Source organism: Chrysochloris asiatica, unplaced genomic scaffold (genome assembly GCF_000296735.1).
Source record: "Chrysochloris asiatica unplaced genomic scaffold, ChrAsi1.0 scaffold00498, whole genome shotgun sequence".
In the NCBI taxonomy this organism is placed as follows: Eukaryota; Metazoa; Chordata; class Mammalia; order Afrosoricida; family Chrysochloridae; genus Chrysochloris; species Chrysochloris asiatica.
Genome location: NW_006409016.1, coordinates 530,996 through 538,864, shown reverse-complemented (window position 1 = coordinate 538,864; position 7,869 = coordinate 530,996). Strand labels below are relative to the sequence as shown.

The window sequence follows — 7,869 nt, the reverse complement described above, 5'->3', positions numbered from 1 at the left end:
GAACCTATCTCACCAGTTGAAACCTACCTCAGAAGAATAAAAACATAATAGCTGTGAAAGAAGCACCAGCAACCCCAGAAAATGGTTCAAAGCAGTCAGGGATAGTTGTTGCTCACATATTGAAATTCCTGAAGAGGACCAAATGGCTTTCTACAAGAGCAGGCTCCTCACAAGCCAGAGATGACACTCCATCCCTCCCCTTGATGTTGCTGCTGTTGTAAATTGCCTTCGAGTTGGTTCTGATTCATAGCGACCCTTTAGAGGGTTTCCAAAGCTATGCATCTTTGTGGGAGCAGAAAGCCTCCTCTTTCTTCCACGGAGCAGCTGGCGAACTCGAACCGCTGACCTTGTGGTTCACAGTCCAGTGATTATCGTACAAAGTCACCACGCTCAAAGTGGGGAGACTGACCTCCCTCTGTAAGCAAATCTCCACCAAGCTATCTGTGCACAGTGCAGACGCCACACTTGGCAAAGCGGGACAACGCACCAGGAGTTAGACGGTCTCCCTCCTCTGTGACCAAGCACTTCCCCGGCTTCTGGAGATTTCCAGCTCCAAGAGGAGCTGTTCCATTCCAGGGCAGTGCTGGAGCTTGAGACTGGGTCCTCCTTGTGGCATAGGACCGGTAGGACAGTTCCCAAGTGGCTGGCTTGAGACTTCATAGAGAGAGGGAGGGGAATCGGTAAGATTGTCAGAAAGCCACTGGATGCGCAGCCTTCCGTTTCCTGTCGGGGTTCAGTCCTCTGACCACTAAGTCAAGCTGGCTTGTAGGTGTAGGCTTCCAGAGGGAGAGCGGGGTGGAAGTGGAGAGAGTGGACAAGAGTTTTTAAGGGCCCTGGGCTCTGGAAGAGTCAGGGCTTCATTCTTCAGACATAAACCATCCACTCTTTCCGAGGGGCGCGGGGGCAGAGAGCTGCCTTCCCTGGAGCAGCGGGCAGGGTGGCAAGCTTGCAGTTGTGCCAGACACAGGGAAGTAGCTTCCAGGGAACTTAGTGCCATTTGGAGGTAACCAAGAAACGGATTTCCCTTTGGATTCTGTCTGGAGAGCTAAGTGGCGGGGCAGTGAGGGTGGGACGCTGCTGTTCTCATTGGACGCGGTTGCTTGGAGACAGGCGCGCCTGCGCACCAGTGGGAGCTGTCTCCTCAGCATCTAGTCTATGCTGCTGTTGCTCAAGTGCACTCAGAGGCTGCTTACAGTGATCCTGTGGTCAGCCGCGATGGGGAGGTTGGTGGTGGGGTGATGGTATATGGGGGCAAGGGCAGTAATGTGTACCACTGTCTCCAGAGACGCGGTAGAAAGATGAGGCTTTCTGCTCCCGAAAGATTTACAGCCTCGGAAATCCTATACAGGGTCGCTCTGAGTCCGAACCAACTCAACCGCAGCAGCAGCCCCCAGAGTATCATTCCTGGCCCTGATGGCTTAGGACATTGTTGGAGAAAAGGTCAGCTTTTGTTAATGCAAATACACAACAAGCAGGTGATGGCTCTGTGCCTTTTGAACTGGCAAGCGTCAAGTGGCAACGTTTTTTGTTGTTGTTGAAATAAATATTCCTGTCGTACTCAAAAAAAAAAAAATGCAGAAAAATGGAATTTCTCTATCAAAGCAGTTTTATATTTGAAATAGGAGAGAAGCAGATAATAATTTTCTATTCAACACTTGCTTATTTTAACATTGTTTGGCTGAAAAAAATCGGTGCAGTTCCAGTCAAACACTTTTTCTCCTGAAATTTCAAGATAACGCTGCATGTTAACTTTTTTAGATCTAGCTCTAGCTTATCATGAATGATTTCAATTTACTGAGAAAGCATTCATAGCATTAATAGAGATAAAATATTGAAACAAAGAAAATCCAGAATTACAGAACCAATTGAGACTAGAAAACAACAAAGACTGTTTATTAACTGTTTCACCTGAAAGAAAATCAACGATCTAACGCATGGAACATTGTTGTTGGCTATGTATCTTCAAGTTGGTTCTGACTCATAGTGACTCTGCGTAGGATTTCCAAAAAATGACTGGTGAGCTTGAGCCACTGACCTTGTAGTTAGCACCACACCAGGACTCCATCCATATCTAACATGTTGGTTGGTTATATGCCATGGAGTCGGTTCTGACTCATAGCGACCCTGTACAGGGTTTCTGAGGCTGTAAATCTTTACGGGCGCAGAAAGCCTCATCTTTTTCCTGCAGAACAGCTGGTAGTTTCGAACTGCTGACCTTGAGGTTAGCAGCCTGATGTGTAACCACTAGGCAAATCAGAGCTCCTTAAATCTCACATCGTTATGGAAATTTTATTTTTCCATTTGTTGTTTGGCACTAATTAATACTAGTAAATTTTCCAACCTTAAACAAAGCAACATTAATATCTACTAAAAGAAATTAGTACAACAGTAATATTCCTAAAACTTAGCCTAACTATTTATATATATCATAAAAATCAAATTCCCATAAGAACTCTGTGACCAAACATCCCTAAATACTGTGGAAGAAGCTGGCTGAGGCAGCATCTTTTTCGAGGAATCCCCATAATTCATAAGTATTTCAGTATTAACTCACGCTGAACCACACAATTTCTTACTGACCTTCCGGGCACAGTTTCATTTTTGAGAAGCTATGTACATACTTGTCACAATTTTGAAAAGAATGGAAGCCCTTCATATATGTTAGATTTCAGTTTTATCCTATCGTTAATTTTCTGATTTTCTTGACTTAATCCCCTCCCCCCCATTTTTCTTTATTTCTTTCTTTGTATGTCAACTCTACAACCTACCTGCAACTGATCCAGCTTTTTATTGCAACTTTCACCTAGAGGTATGTTTTCACACATGACAGCATTGAATCTCAAGTAGGTGTCAGGAGATAGTAGACCATCCTTGGTGTCTGTAGCACTGTTGATAACATGAGGTGGCTTCGTTTTCACATCACTTTCATAACATCCAGTACCCAGGGATACTATGCACTTGAATGGGATGCCAGGCCAAAGACATTTCTATTCATGGATTAATAAGGCGGAAGGGCTATTCAGAAGCAAACCTCAATCACACTGGAGACCATTTCCCAGTGCATACTCACATCCTTGGAAACCCTGTACAGGGCCTCGCTATGAGTCAGAACTGACTCGACCGCACTTAACAACAACTCTGTAAAGCAACAAGAAGCAGCAGAGGAAGCGCTCGTGGCCTGCCTCCTGCCTCAGTTTATACTAAACTGCCTCCCAAATAGTGACAGTTGATTCCAGTTTCTGAAGCCAAATGCCATCAGCATTACTCCTTTGTTTAAGATGGTGCTTAGGACATGTGGGGTTTCTTGCTGTTTCAATCATAAGTGATGATCCCACTCTTTTTTTTTACGTTTTATTGTGAATTATGTGACAGTTTACATGGGAGAACCTCAGTTTTACATTCATCCTATTGTATATTGTTTCATTACCATGGTTACAATCACCTCCATGTATCACCAATCAACGAAAGGGTACATCCTATAAGCCTGCTTCCCCCCTCGCCCCTCTTCCTCCCTGGGTCCTGAGTCCCCAGCTGCAGTGAGGATCCCATTCTAACCTTAAGAGAATCTTTTCCCGTGTTGTTGTTGTTAAGTGCTGTCGAGTCGATTCCTACCCATTGTGACCCTGTATAGGGTTTCCAAGGAGCAGCTGGTGAGCTTGAACCACTGACCTTGCAGTTCAAATGACTGCAGTCCGACGCATTAGCCCACAGCGCCACATCAGGACTCTCACCAACTCATTTTGACTGTCCCAGCAGTAACATTTTGGGAAAACACATCTGATCCTAATTTTCTTTAAAAATTCCTCTGTTTATCCAGGGGCATATGAAACAATCCCAACATGAACAATAATATGGCACCTGAGCTTACACCACCAATGTAATCAAAGAGCTGATGAATTTTCTCACTGCCTAAATCATAACATACCTCTTGTTCCTCCACCATCAATTGTGAGAATTCAGTCTCCTCTCCCTTTCACAGGATTGGTGTAGTCCCAGAAGGCCAAATTTTCTCTAACTGTAGCCTGCGGAGTTTCACCCTTAATTTGTCTAATTTGTAATCCATATGGAATAATTCTTTTCTTGACAGCAGTTGCTTTTGCTTCAGGATATTCTTGAAGGTGAAAAGTCAGCTCTTCAATTCTGTTAATGCAGAGTCTTGAATCAGTTGTTTTCCTTAATGTTTGAACTGGATTCTAGTATCAAAACTCATTCCTTTTTTTTTTTTTTTTTTTTTTTTTAGGTTTTTATTGTGGATTGAGTGAAAGTTTACAGGGCCAAAACTCATTCTTGGGATAATCTTTTCTTGCTGAAGAGATAAATTGCTTTTTCTCTACTATTAGCTTTGTCTGTTCTGTTCATCAGCTCTGCTTTCATAGCCTTTTTCTGTAGATTTTTTTTTTTTTTTTAAATCAGGCTTTAATCAGGATCCAGAGAACTGGATAGCCCATCTCCTTAAACTGTTTTACCTTCAAATTCTGATTTATCCTGGAACTGTTTACGTTCCTTTTTTATTGAACCATTTCTTCCCTGAAGTATTTGTTGTTGTTTTTAAGTGTCTTTGAGTCAGTTCTGACTCATAGGGGCCCTAAATAGGGTTTCTGAGGAGTGGCTGGTGGATTTGAACTGTCAACCTTGTGATTGCAAACTGACCTTGCAGTTCAGTGCTTATCCTACAGCGCCACACCAGGATGAATTAATATGGCTTGATAAGAAGAATGAGTCTTCAAATTTTACGGTGATACTACTTATGTACTGAAAAGGACTTTATTGATATCTTCATCTTTATCTATAATGTGACTTTTTTCTTCTGGAAAAGAACTCTTGGTTGTTGAAATCTCACTATGTTGTTGTTGTTGTTTTTAGCATTTTGATGACTTGTTTAATGTTTCTCTGTTTTTCTGTTTTAACCAACCATTATCTGATACTTTTCTTCACCTTCCAGAACTTGGCTTAAATTGAGCTAACTGTGAAATCATTTCATTCTGATAGACAAAACTAGCCTTTAAAACAGAGTGTACAGGATTTTAATGCCGAACATGAGAATGCTCACTTTTTAAGGCCTTTAGGAACACAGCTGCTAAGTTACAAAATACGTAAACCATGGTTCTACTACATAAACCATGGTGGCTTGGATAAGAATGCACTTCACTTTCGGTCCATTTATATCTTTTTTGCTTGTATAAAAACCTCTTTGTAGACTGCTATGGCTTATCCTCCAGTAATAGGTGAGCACAAGAAATGCAGTTGCTTGCTCCTCTGATTTCCACAAAGCCTTTTTGCATTACTAAGGAGATAAATGTATATATCTAGCATCAAATTAACAGACATACTTTAAAAGTCACTTATATTTTAAATTTATAAAAAATCTTATATTTAAGATTTTTTTCTCTCTCACTTCATTCCTGAATGTTTCACTTAAGAAACACCATTAACTCAAGGTTTATGGAATGAGGGCTGCAATTACTTTGGCGACAGTGGTGACTTGTCTCCTCCAGGCACTGGAGTTTTTTTCCGACTGACCTACACCAGCTGAAACTTCAAATACAGAGTAACACCTGGATCACCACCCCTTCAGCTCTGCCCCACCCCTGTAATTCTGGATTTTTAACGATAATTTTATTTCTTTTGTTCTTGAGCAAAATGTGCACCAACGTAACAATTTCTACATTTACCATTTAGTGACATTCTTTGAGTTCTGTAACCATTTTCACCCACTTTTTCTGAGTTATTCTTCCCCCATCAACATAAATTCACTGTTCCCTAAGATTTCTGTCTAATCTCTCAAATGCAGATAGTTCTTAAAAGATCATAATGCTCAAGGCAGACATTTTTTACTATAGTTAACTTAGAACAGTGTTTGTTTTTCAGAGGCCATAGGAGAATATTATTGGTTTAAGATAAAAAGATTACCTCAGGGCAATAGTTTCAGGGGTTCGTTCAACCTTTATGGCTCCACAAAGTCTGGAGTCCCTGAGGTTTCACATTCTATTCTGCATTTTTCCCCTTTCCATCAGGATCTTCTGTGCACTCTTTGACCAGGCACCATCTGGTTCTTCTGGTCTCATGGCAGAAGAGGGAGCTGTTGCAATTAGCCACACATTTCAGATCCTCTTCCTCCTCATTTTTAAAAGAATTTGAGGTTCTGTTCCACACTTTTTTCTCCCATTCTATTGGGATCCTTCCATTGTGGCCTTGATCAGAATGAGCAGTGTCAGTAGCTGGTGTAACAATGGGTCTCTGCATATGTGAAAGAAAGAAGACTGATAAGAATTGAAGAGACTTGGAATCAATTAGTCCAATGGAGTAATGGAACACATGAACGTCAGTGTCCGTGACTCTGAGACCAGAAGAACTAGACAGTGCCTGACTACCACTACCAACTGCTCTGAAAGGATCACGTTAAAGGGTCCCAAATAGAGTAGGAGAAAATGTGGAACAAAACTCAAAATTATTTTAAAAAAATGACTGGGTCAGAAAGAGACTGGAGGAATCTGAGACTATGTCCCTTGGTCTGAAAAGGAACGTACCCTCGTGGTCCAATTTTTAGTCAAGCAGTAGATAGGTATATAGGGCGGACAACCACTCTAGTAAGATCTGCTCATCATGGAATGGACAATTATTCAAAATCAAAAGGGATGGGAAGGTGGGTGAAAAACCAAATTCTTTGCCTTTGGTTCTGGAGAGCTTCATTATGATATATCTTGGTGAGTTTTGCTTGGAATCCTGGTGTGGCACTGTGGGTTAATGCACTGGACTGCAACATGGCTTTGAACCGCAAGGTCGGCGGTTCAAGCTCACCAACTGCTCCTTAGAAACTCTATACAGGGTCTCTATGAGTTGGAACTGAGTCGACAGCAATTAACAAGAACAACAACAACAATCCTATACCAGGTTTATTGAACTTTTTAGATGGAAATCTCATCTTTCATGATATTTGGAAACTTTTCTGCTGTTATTTCTTCAAACATTCTCAGTATATTTTTTAATTTCCTCTTCTGTGGTTCCTAAAATTTGTACATTATTTCTTTTGACGGTGCCTCACATACTCATTAAAGTTTCTTTGTTTTTCTTCAGTCTTTTCCCTGTTTCTCATAAAATTTAATATTAAGAGTTTTGTTTTCTATTTTTTTGATTTGCTGTTCCATTATTTCAATTGTACTTCAATATTCTTCCACTGAGTTTGTTTATTTTTGTTATTTTATTGTTTAGCTTCTGAATTTCTAGTTGTTGTTTTGGTAAGGATTCTATTTCTTTATTGATTTTGTCATTTTGTTCTTGTTTTCCTGAATTATTCTAGACTTTTCCCTGGGTTTTCCTTCATCCCTTTGAGGAAACTTAATACTAATTTTCTAAACTAGACTTTGTTAGGTAATTTCATGATCTGTTCTTCCTTAGAGAACTTTTCTATTTTGTTCATTTGTTTGAGCCTTCTTTTCCTGTCTCTTTGTATGATTTGTACAAAGATACTGCATTGGACCACAGGGTTGGTTTGAACTGCGAGGTCGGTGGTTCAAACTCACCAGCCACTCCTCAGAAATCCTAGACAGAGTTGCTATGAGTTAGAACCGACTCAACAGCAGTTAACAAGCTATCTTCAAAACATAGAGGTTTAGTTTAATTATATATTTCTTTATTTATTATATCTTTGCTATTTTTGTATACTTTTTTGTTTGATCAATCAGGAACTTAGCTTCTTCCCTTTCTCTTTGAACTGCTACTTTCTTTTGTATTATTTCAATTGCTGTTGTTTTGTGATACTGGTCTACATATGACTTTGGTGTGGCTGGTTTTCTGGGTGTGATTCCCTCTTATGTGTGGGTCTAGTGGGTCATACATCCATAGGGGTCCTCTGCTGTTAGGTGTGTATGT

At 40.6% G+C, this 7,869-nt stretch overlaps 1 pseudogene; it reads right to left on the bottom strand.

Annotated features, from left to right (window-relative positions):
- Positions 1 to 689: 689 nt before the first annotated feature.
- Positions 690 to 5,328, bottom strand: LOC102821016 (annotated as a pseudogene).
- Between the last annotated feature and the right edge of the window lie 2,541 nt (positions 5,329 to 7,869).